The sequence below is a fragment of the Amblyomma americanum genome, chromosome 6, assembly GCF_052857255.1.
Source record: "Amblyomma americanum isolate KBUSLIRL-KWMA chromosome 6, ASM5285725v1, whole genome shotgun sequence".
NCBI classification, from domain to species: domain Eukaryota; kingdom Metazoa; phylum Arthropoda; class Arachnida; order Ixodida; family Ixodidae; genus Amblyomma; species Amblyomma americanum.
Window position 1 is genome coordinate 116,042,494 of NC_135502.1, and position 12,388 is coordinate 116,054,881.

Consider the following 12,388-nt stretch of genomic DNA (forward strand, 5'->3'; position numbering starts at 1 on the left):
ATTTTTTTCTGAATGAAACTTTAGCTACCAGACAACGCCTCTGTTGTGTAGTTCTCATTATTCGTCCTGAATCCTTGTACGCGTTGAGTTTTTTCCTTCGACGTCACCTAACCAGCCCAACTTCCGATTCTATCGAAGTCATGTACCGTCGTGCATGGACGCAATGTAGAGATACAACTTACGACTACACAGATGATTTCATTTCACACTCGAGATCACATGGGATGTTGCGAGGAGTCTAACCTTTGCACCACAAACCGGCACACCGAAAAATTCTCTTATATGTGTTGTGTATAATACGGTCCCACCGACCAATTCATTGAACGACTGAGACTTGAAGCACATGCTCTTTTGATGCGCTAATTCACGCGTCTGATCCCATGCCACAAATGTCCTGCTTCATGCCATTCGAAGGTTTCTTGCCCATACGAGAATTCAAGATGGCGGCTGGTCATCTTATCAAATTGGTGCAGCATCATGCAAAACGTAACCTCCCATCACGTGAACGCGCGCGCAATGCCGTCGGGCCGACATCTGAGCCGGTTTGCCCACTATGCTGGCGTTCCGCCATATATGCACCATATGAGAGGGTTCCGAGACTAGCGCCACTTGGGACCGCCATTGGTGACAAAATTGTGGCCCACCTGTTCGGTGCAGAGATCCCGGAGTGGGGCAAACGAATCGGCACTATTCGGCATACAAAGCTGTTAGGCGAGTTAAAGCCTGGTGCGTGTGAGGGATTCATACCGACGACCTTTGTTCCTCGAAGCCGTAATTGAGGGACGGTGTTCAGAGGTTCATGGTGTTCGAGCCAGTGGTCGCAGAAGGTGCGGATTCTACAGGATGAATTGACTTTTCTGCATATATGCGCTTTTATCCGAATTTGTTGAAAGCGTTGGTCAAAACGACTTAACTAACGGTCTTCATTTGGTATCGCATTCGCGATCCATTCATATAATTTTTTTTTGCTTTATGGTGCATGGTTGAAGCACGGTTCAAGACACACTGTGTTTGAGTTGTGTGTCTGTTTTTGTGTATTTCGCCTTCTGCATTTCTTCGTTGCAGATTGTGTAACGACTAATTACGCCCTGTATCCTTCTGCAGCTTCGACGCTGTGTTTAAAAAATCTGATTTAGCCAGTACTATTTAACGGAGGGGTAGAAGCAAAGGTCTGGGCGTCATTTCGAATCACTCAGCCTAGCATGACAATACGAGTCACAGGTGGCGATTTCAAAGGCACTTACATCGTAGGGGTTAGAACGAGTATATGATTTCCTCTCCGAAGGCACTTTCATTTTTGTTTCCTGGCACTTTCAGTTTGTTTTCATGTCAGTGCGCAACGGAACCGGTGCGTTAGAAAGAAGAACAAGAATAAAAAATTCTCTGTAAATATGTTGCTACTCTAGCTTCGCTTTGGCGGAATGCGAATATTGCTATTGCAAAAGCAATTTTCATCAAATCAAGACGGCATATAAGAATACCCACATTTTGACTGAGCCATTTATTCTTAGACTAATTCATTTCGGTTTAGTGTTTCAGAAGAAGTACAACCTGAAAGTCAAAAGAATGCACTAAAAGGGCGGTTGCGGTCTCCGTAGCACACATTTCTATTTACCTCTGGTGATTTATTTTGTTTTTTTTTGCTCTTCTTGAACGATCATGGCAACGCTTTATACATACATATTCCTTCAAGTTTATTTAGAGTGATTTCTCTGCGATGATAAAAAAAGCTTGTGCGAGGGGGGGCCACAAAGTCGAGCAGTCATTCTGATGTCCAACTTCTCGTTTACCCCAAGAGACGTAATTAGGCCGGCGTTTTGATGTTGCATTTTGTGGATTTCTGCAGCGCATCACATCGGCTGATGTCTTACTTGACATCGCAGTGATATGCTTCCAGTCCCGTCTGCCCTGGCGAACCCGTATGGCCACTGGGTTTCTGCGCGGCCGGTCAAACCGTTCCAAAGTGTCGCATATTCAAGCAACGCCAAATGAAACAGAGAGGGTGTTCTTGTAAAAAAATTGCCATTTATGCACACCAGATGTCTGATAACAGAATAAATACTGTTTCTGTGAAATACATAATTGTGCTGATTTCATCGTGACGAATTTTCTACTCACTGCACTTCGCAACATGGACGACAAGCTCCTCCAGGGTGGCAGGCCATTCTCTTGAAGGGTATTGTTTGGCTACGTCCCTGAAACCCGTGGAAGATGGCGAGACAGTCGTTCGGTTACGAAGACCGAAAAATGAGACAGCTGGAATTTTTGCATCGTAAAGCAACGTCTATGAACGTCTCGCATGTGTCGCAGAAGTCGGTAGATTCTTTTTTGGCGGAGGCATCCTTGCTCTACCAATAATGTCTCAATTTGCCGGAGCACCAATCAGTTTCTGGTTGAAATACAAATTGTTTTAGTCTGCTAATATTGACATGAAAAATTCACAAAATCAAGTAGCAGTGAAAGTAGGCGCGAGGTGGCAAAGACGGAAATGAGGCAGTAACGCTGCCATAAATATATATCACATCGTTAGATAAGGCAAGTCCTTATTAAAATAGTATAATTGGAGATCTCGTGCAAGAGGTAGGCATGGAACTAGGCTGTCGTCAAAACTGCACAAAAGAAAAAGAGAATAAGAGGAAAGGCAGGAATTTTAACCACAAGGGTGTTCCGGTTGGCTATCCGGCACAGGAGAGCAGCGATGAGGTGACTGAAAAGGGTGAATGAAGAGGAGCACAGTCACGATTGGTTCCTCAATCAAGTCGCTCTCAGGAAACAAAACAGTGCCTTGTATGCCTTGAGGACAGTCGTTTGCTGTGGTCATGGTCCAAGGATGCTATCTTCGGTTAAAGCGCAAGGATAGAGGGGCAGCAGTCCATAACGCAGCGTATATCTTTGGGCTGCCGACGCAGGGACACTCACACTTGAGATGTACAATTGTCTTTTTGCAACCGTGCGCTTGTTTCAGAAGTAGGGCTCTTGGCTATCCAAATCCGGAATCCGCATTGCTTTGTAAAACACAGCACCGAGCCAAAGACGGCAGAACAACCTTGTATTGCGATGCGGTATATTGGGGGGAAGACGAAGACGAAGCCACCGTTCAAGGTCTAATGTCCTGACGCGACGGTTGAAGAACTGATTGCTATTCCTAGCAGAAAGTGAGAGTCACAGCGCCAGCCAGCGTAGTCCAAACACTGTGTCAGGTCTGGATATTGAAATACAGACTGGAAGTGTCCAGTGAAGACAGATCATGCAGCCTCGTCGGCGTGGTTGTTCCTTTGATGCCGCAATGTCCAGGCAGCCACTGATTAATGATATCATGACCTTTAGATATGGCGCAGTGGTGCACCTCGCGAATCTCTGCAATCAGTTGTTCATGAGACCAGCGGCGTAGAGCAGCTTCCAGGTTAAAAGACTGCTTTATAATCTGTGAAAATTGACCATTCATCTGGAAGTTCTTCGCTGATGAACTGAACTGCAGCCCTAAGGGCAACTTGTTCCGCACCTGTTGAGAACGTGTGGAAGGCCATCTTCATCTTCATCATGACCGACCTCGTCGGGATCACCACAGACCCAGAGGAAGTGCTTCAGTTGACCGATCCATTTATGCAGACATGGATTCGGTGATTGTGGTTAGAATACAGATGTTCTAAAGTGAGCTGTTTGAGAGCAGCGAATGATGCGCCGGCTTTGTTCGCAATTGTAGGAATACAAAGGTGCGCGCGATTTTTATGTAGACTACATAAAGCAAACCACGCATTTGTGGTAGAGGTGAATTGCAATGGAAGGTAGGCGCTATGAGCATCAGTGAGACTTTGACGAATGTCTTACGCGGCCTAATTACCGGAACAATTGCGGCACGATGGCAATGAAGCGTGTGAGGTGTCGAAAATGTGCTGTCATGGCGTCAACAGCAACGCGTACCGTAATTGTTTTTTCCCACGGGAAGAGAACAGTTGCTGCTGTAGGGGCATATTTTGGCAGTCCAAGGCAGATACGCAGAGTTTGCGCTTGAAACTCGTGAGAGAGAGAGAGAGAGAAAGACAGAAAGGCAGGACGGTTAACTAGGCAGCGCCCGGTATGCTACTCTACATGTGGGAAGGGGTACAGAGGGAGAGATAGAAAGGGGAGAGAACAAAGGAACATGATCACTTTTCCACATGTCTGTTGGCCGTTACTTGCAAGGTACTCAGGACACATCCTGATAGTTCACAATCTCGCACTCACTCCTGAGTCCTTGAAGAACTTGAAAAGTGCCTTCAAAGGTGTCGCCTGCGATGAAGGCTTACTCTAAGGACCCAGAATTTTGGCGTCAGTAAGGGGCTGAGGATCTAAACGGCGGAGGATCTAAACGGGCAGTTATAAAGAAGGTGTTCCATAGTCTCGTAGCACCGACAGATCTCACACGCAGGAGAGTCTGCCATAGCGATTAAGTTGAAATAGGCATTTGTGAACGCCACTCCCAGACGCAGGCAACAAACAGCGCAGCATCGCAGCGGGAGAGGCCGTGAAGAGGACTGAGTTGGAGGAAAGGGTCTAGGCAGTGCAGACGGCATGTGTAGTTGCTAGTAGAGAACCATGAAGCTATAAGCTTTCTTCGGCCAAGCATTCGCAGATGTCTTGCTGCATCGGCTCTTGTCAACGGTATCTGGACAATGTTGGCACTGCCGTGAGCCGCTCTAGCTGCAGCGTCAGCTGTGTCGTTTCCAACGATGCCAGAGTGTCCCGGTATCCACTGGAAGACGATGTCATGACCCTCTTCCTGCGCGTGGTGTTCGAGATGTCTTAATTCTGCTACGAGTTGATCGTGATCGCCATGACGTAAATCAGAATTTAGACACTTTAAGGCTGCTTTTGAGTCACACAACACAGCCCATTTGTGGGGTGTTTGTGCACCGATGTACTGCGCAGCCGCACGAAGAGCGGCAAATTCTGACCCGGTGGAGGTTGTCCGATGCGAAGTTTGCTGGATAATACTGGTCTGCCTCGCAGGAATGACCACGCCGTAGGTTGAACTTGTACCTTAGACCAAACCATCTGTATGCACATGAGTGCGGTCACTATATGCGGCGTGGAGTAGGTAGAATGTCAAGTGTTTAATGGCCGGTGTCGATAAGTTCGATTTTTTTGTTATGCCAGGAATTGCAAGGCGCACGCATGGCTCCCGCAGACACGACAGCGCAGTGGAAGGCCGGGCTGCCAGGGTGAACTGCGATGGGATGGACGACTGTTGGGCTGCTATAACCTTTAAAAACGTTGCGTGTGGTATTTGATTCGTCACTGACACAAGGTGGTGCTGGGGAATCCTTGTTAGATGCCGTATGTGGACCCATAGGGTGTCAAGGGTTATATACGTCGAAAGTGGGTAGTCCTAGGTGATTGGAATGGTAGCGACTGTTGATGTGCTGTGAGGGAGACGCAGGCATGTGCAAAGTGCCTGACCTTGTATAGCTTGCAGGGTACGCAAATTCGTCTCGCGTGTGCTTGAAAGCACTGGTGCACTATACCGCAAATATCCCATAAAAGTGCTCTGTAAAGTTGCAGCATTGATAGAATCGACAATCCCTATGATTTGCCGTCAAGAAATCTGAGCATGTATGTGATAGAGATTAGTTTTCTCTTTTCAATACTGCAATGCGGGCTCCATGATAAATTCCGACCTATAACTATTCCTAAAAAACGATGAGATGCGCGATAGGCAATGACATGGCCGTCAATAGTTAGCGGATAACGAGTCATACTTTTGCGCGTGAATGCACTATGGCGCACTTCTCGGCTGACACACTCAGGCCGTGCTCTCAGAGATAGGAGGAAGTTATGGTTGCTGCCCTCTGAAGTCTTGCTTGCACCTAGAGACCCATCACAGAGGAGGCCCAGATGCAGATGACATCGGCATGCATAGAGATATGAACGGTATTAGGTAGGTACTCCTGGAGCCTTATAAGTGTTATACTAAACAAAGTTGGACTCAGCACTCCGCCCTGTGGCACGCCCCGGTAGGTGTAATGCACGGGTGTGGACCCATCTTCACACATAATAAAAAATGTCCATTTGGTCAGGTAGCTTTGAATCCACCTATACGTCCGTCCACCAATTCCAACAGCCTCTAGCGCATAAAGGATGGCCTCATGTGTCACGTTATCGTATGCACCTTTGATATCAAGAAAAATTGCCGCGCACATGCGCTTCTGGCGTTTCTGTTGCTATGCTGTGCACACGAGATCAATGACGTTGTCTATAGAGGAGCGACACCGTCAGAAACCCGCCATGGAATTAGGATACACGTTATTGTGCTCAAAGTACCACTCAAGACGCGCCCGAAGCATTATTTCCATAGCCATTCCCACACAACTAGCCAAAGCTATCGGCCTGTACGATGGCATGTCTAGCAGGGATATCCCTGGTTTTTAATGGTATCACGCGACTGCATTTCCTCTGGGGAGGGACAACTCTGTCTTGCCACGAGTGGTCGTAAAGGCTGAGTAGCTCTGTACGCGCGTCGTGGCCAAGGTGGCACAGCGCAGCATATGTAATACCGTCTGGACCTGGTGCAGACGAACGCTTACATTCTGCAAGGGCAGCATCAAGTTCCTCACGAGTAAAGGCAACATCCATCGCTGAATCCCATGATGAAGGAGTAACACGCTGGAAACCCGAGGTAGTCACTGCACCTGCGATCGTCCTGCTGAAGTCAGTTGCAACTTCAATCTGATGACGGTTTTGATTTTTGATATAGAGCCAACGCACAGAAAGGCTGCCTTTGCTGTAGAAGCGTTCGAAGCCTGCGCACTATCCGCCAAATGAGGGACAAGTGCTTTCGAGGATCTAGAGATTGACAGGACTTCCAGCGCTGTTCCGCGAGCGTGTCCATTCGCACTTGATTTTCCTCTGCACACGACGCGCCTCTCTCAGGTCCCTTACGCATTTGGTCCGTCTGTAACGTCTTTCTGCACGCCGACGAATAGCACGTAGGTGGTCTAATCCGACATCAAATTCGATGCGCATTCTAGTTGACGTGAGGAAGCCTCTAGCAGCCATCACGGCGGTTGCTATAATTTCCTCCAAACTGGAAGTGGAAAAAAAAAAGAAACTCGTGAAAATATGACTTAAAGGAAGACTGTAGGGCCTGTATGTACATCGTAAGCATTTTAAAGCATATTCAAGAACTGTTTAGAAAGGAACCACAATATATAGCTCTTTCCAGTTTAATTTTTTGCGTGTTTTGTCGCGTTCAACTGAAATACCTTACTGGTCTGTTACGAGTTTTTACCGGAAAGTACCTCTCTTGATCTATCGCTAAAAGTGGGAAATTGTGAATCTGTATAGATCGAATCAGACGAATCTTTCTTTTCACTGTATAGAAAAAATATAGTCATTGGCTGCATATACCAGTCACCCTCGTCCCATGTCAAATATTTCTGTTCAGCTCTACACTCGGTCTTAGGGGCACTGTCAATGGAACGAAAATATGTTATAATAATGGGTGACATCAATATTAACACATTAGATCCCGACTGCTCCTCATATGAAGAATATAATTAATCTTAAAGCTTTAGACGATCAAGTCATTACCAGTGAAATGTGTGGTGATGTCTTTAATTATGTGTTTACAGCTTCTTTTACTAACGATTTAATTACCGCAATTCCTCTTTACCCACCTCACGACATCTTGTCTATGAACCCCATTATAATAGATTCTGTTGGCATCGAAAAAATAACTGACCAGCTGAAGACGTAATCATCATGCGGATTGGATAGCATAAACTCGAAAATTTTGAAAAATACCAAAAGTGTGCAGTGCTATTATTATTGCTGAACTTTTTCAACAAAATCTTGTGTCTGGCTGTATTCCTAGCGACTGGAAGGTGGGCTAGGTGGTTCCCCTGCACTAGGCTGGTGTCAAACATTCTCCTAATAAGCATCCCTTATAAGATTATGGAACATGTCATCTGCTCTCACCTTGCCAATTTTCTTGAGTCAAATTTTTTTTTCAGTCATTGCCAACACGGGTTTCGTAAATTATTCTCATGCGAGACGCAACTTTTATGCTTTACACAGGATCTTCATTTCATTCTTGACCGGGATTCCATAGCTGACTGTATATTCTTCGATTTCTCTAAGGCCTTCGACAAAGTCTCTCGCCAATTACTACTTTCCAAATTAAATAACCTCAATCTCGACCCTAACGTCATCTCGTGGCTTCAGTCTTTCCTCACTAATCGTTCTCAATACGTGACTGCTAATAAATCCAACTCTCGTTCTTCTCCAGTGGGCTCAGGCGTTCCCCAGGGTTCTGTCCTAGGGCCCCTAATTTTTCTCATTTATATTAATGAGTTGTCTAATAGCATTGCTTTTTCCGTATGTCTTTTTGCCGACGATTGCGTTATTTACCGTTAAATTAACAGTGACTCTGACACTTCTGTCCTTCAATCTGATATTAACTAAGTTTCAGAATGGTGCGAATTATGGCACATGGAACTTAACATTAATAAGTGTAAACATTTGCGTGTTTCTCGACGTAACACTGGAATAGCCACTTACGACCTTAATAATATTCCTCTTGAAACTATGTCTTCGTATAAGTACCTTGATATGCACATAACTTCTAATCTTTCTTGGAATCTGCACGTGGAATTTATTACTAACGATGCGAACCGCATGTTGGGGTACCTGCGCAGAAACTTCTCCGTTTCTTCTACTTCAATAAAATTGCTCCTTATTAAAACACTTGTTAGGCCTAAATTAAAATATGCAGCATATATCTAGAACCCTGACCTGTCATCATTAGCCACTGAAATTGAATCTGTTTAAAACCGTTCGTCACGTTTTATACTTTAAAATTATCACCGTATCTTCAGTGTTACTGCTATGAAAACTACTTTATCATTGCGACCTCTTTCAATCCGCAGAAAAATTTCGCACTTATGCCTATTTCATAAGATTTATTACTACAATCCCGTCCATAAGAGCCGGCTACTAACTACCCCTACATATGTTTCAGGCCGCATTGATCATCTTCGCAAAGTAGGTGTTCCGTCATGCCATTCTAAACACGCTTTTTCTTCTTTCGTCCCCGAAACTTCTGACAGTTGAAACCACCTTCCAGGCACATTGTCGATATTTCTAATTCAAGTTCTTTTAAGACTGCACTATGTAATCTTAATTTGTAGATTTTAGTCAGTTTTTTCTGCGTTCGTTTTCGTTGTCCTTTGCTGTCTGCCGGAAATGTTTTTTTTTTCGGGAATTGCTGTTTTTTCCCCTTTGCCTTCTCTTAAGAGCCTTGTTTTGTGTTGTTTTGTTCATTTTTCGCCGCGTTTATGTTTATTCTATTTTGTTTTTCTGCTGCACTGTATCTGACACAATGTATGTCCTTCTCACTCCCCTCTTTAATGCCTTCGGGCCCTGAGGGTGTTTGAATAAATAAGTAAATTGACAAAGGCAGACGTGCCATTTACCTGAGAAGCATCGCAAGCAGAACTCTTCAATGAACTTCGGCGTCGTTTACAGCCACCACGGGTCCTTGCGCAATTTGATGATAACGGCGATACTGAAGCTCATACCGACGCAAACAGCGTGGGTCTAGGCGCCGTCGTCGTTCTGAAAAGCGAAGTATTGGAGAACGTAATTTCACACGCTAGCCGTTCTCATTCCAAGGGCGAGGCTAACTATTCGAAAAGTGAGAAGAAATGCCAGGCCATCATCTGGGCTACGGCCCATACCTCTACAAAGGACCGTTGAGGGTGGTCAGCTATCACCACGCACTGCTCTGGCATGCCAGTTTGAAGGACCCCTCCGCCAGCCTCGCTCGATAGAGTCTGCACCTCCAAGAGTTTGACGCTACAGTCGTTTAGAAGTACGGAAGCAAGCACCCTGATGCCGATTCCGTGTAAGTAGACCCTGTAGATGCACCGCTCCCGGACGCCAATGAGGCCGCCTTCATGGGACCAATCAGCTCCAGCTCTTTTGCACAGCAGCAGCACTCGGAACCCAACCTGCACTTCACCGACTACATGGAAGTCGAGGTGTCTTCATCCCCCGCCTCGTTCAAACGAGCAATGTCTTCATTCTGCGTACATAATGATGTCCTCGCGAAGAACTTTGCAAGGAACAAAACAGCCTACCTACTTGTTGTACCTGCAAGTCTCCTCAAAGGAGCTCTTCAGGCTTAACACGACAAGCCGACAGCTGGACATTTCGGGTTTTCTCGCACCTTCCGCCGAATTCAAAACAGGTATTAATGGCTCCGACTGTCTGCCGATGTCGCACATTACGTGGAAACCTGCCGATGCTTTCGCTGACGAAGGACGCTTCCAACCCAACCAGCATTATTCCTGAATCAAACCCCTTTTCACTATTTAGGCCTTTTCAGCAGGTCTCCATGGAGTTGCTTGGCCCTTTCCTAAAGTCAACCTCTAGAAATAAATGGATCGTCATAGGGACCGACTACCTGATCAGGTGCACCGATGCAAAAAAGCCCCATCGAGAGGAACAGCATTAGAAGTCGATGAATATTTCGTTGAGTGCATTCTTTTGCGACCGCCCTCCCCCCTCCTCTATACCCCCTCCCCCCCCCCCCCCCCTCCCCTCGATGTGCTCATCCGGACAGAGGAACGGCATTCACGGCTGAAATGAAGCAAGTCATCCTGCGTTTCAGCCAAACCAGATTCCGGAGGGCAACTGCATACCATCCGTAGACCAAGACTTACCGAGGGTATAAACAAAATCATCCACGATATGCTCGCCATGTATGCCGATGCCGAACACAAGACCTCGGATGTCAACCTGCCTTATTTCGTCTTTGCCTACTAAACCGCAGTGGAGCAGACCATCTAGGTGACGCCTTTTAGGCCCATCCATTGCACGGAGGCCCGGTATACGCTAGACGCCATGCTGCTCAACGTTACCGAATAAGATAACGTCGACGTCACCGCCTACCATCAATGCGCCGAAGAACCTCGAATACTTGCCCGATTACGGATCAAAGACCACCAGCGGAGCGACGCCAGACGCTACAACTTACGAAGACGGCGGAAAATCATCAAGCGCCGACCAATCGTTAAAAAGGATGACGTTTCGGCCCCGGCTTACGGGGGCCTTGTTCACAATGAAAGAAAGACAGGAGTGAAAGTAGGTTATATAGGTTTCATGGTAGGACGCAAGCAGCGGGAGTATATCGGGGGTAGATTGCCTTCGTTGCGATTAAGCGTGTTTGCCGTCGTCTGAATATAAAAAGATTCTAGGTAAAGCCTTGTCGTCTTGTTCTTTTCTTTTCCGATTATCTTCCCGCCGTCCCAGTCGATGTCATGGCCCTCGGAGATAGCATGATCAGCCAGTGCGTTTGTTGCCACGCGCTTGTTCTTGACATCATTTTGGTGCTGCTGCAATCTTTTCCGAAAATCACCTGTTTCACCGATATAGACATGCTCACAATCAGCGCAGGCAACCCTATACACGGTGCCCGGGAACTTCTCCTTCTTTATCTTGTCTTTCACTGTAACCAACGCGTGTCGCAGCTTATGCGTGGGTACATGTGCGACGTCGACTTCGTGCGACTGGAATATGCGGGATAAACTTTCACTTACTCCGGGGACGTAAGGTATCGGAATCCTTTTCTTCTCTCGCTGGGGTTGCTGTGGCGGCGGGTGAGCTAGGCGATTCTCGGATTTTTTAATAAAAGAACTGGGATAGCCCGAAGCCATCAGGTCGCGGCGAACGGTGTCCAGATCTGTCTTTTTCTCTTCCAGCGTAGAGCAGAGGTTCTCCGATCGGCGGACTTCCTCCTCTGCCACAATGGTTCTGCTCCCGCTCTGTATGGACTGCCAAAGATCCACAAAGAAGGCAACCCAATGCGCCCAATCGTCGATTTCACCCGCTCCCCGCTTCACAAGCTGTCGAACTACTTGCATCGTGTTATCTCCCCTTTTGTCGGTAAAAGCGAAACGCACGTGCACAACTCACACGACTTCATTGAAAAGGTTCGCAACATGGTTATAGAAGATGACGAAATTTTGGTGTCATTTGACGTGAAGTCACTGTTTACGAGCGTGCCCACTGACCTGGCCGTGAAGTTTGCACACATGCGCTACAGGCGGATGCAATCCTACCGGAAAGAAAACCCATTGAAGTTCCATACCTCAGCAGACTTCTTCAGTTCTGTTTGTCCAACACCTACTTCACGTTCCAGGAGAGCATATACAAACAGGTTCATGGTACGGCTATGGGAGCATCAATTTCTGTCACCGCTGCGAACTTGACAATGGAGTCACTGGAGTCCCGCGCCCTTTCATGCTTCACGCCGCGCCTGAAAGTCTTTCTTCGTTATGTGGACGACTGTTTCTGCATAATCAAGAAATCGGCTGTGAGTACATTCCTTTTGCACCTGAACAGCATG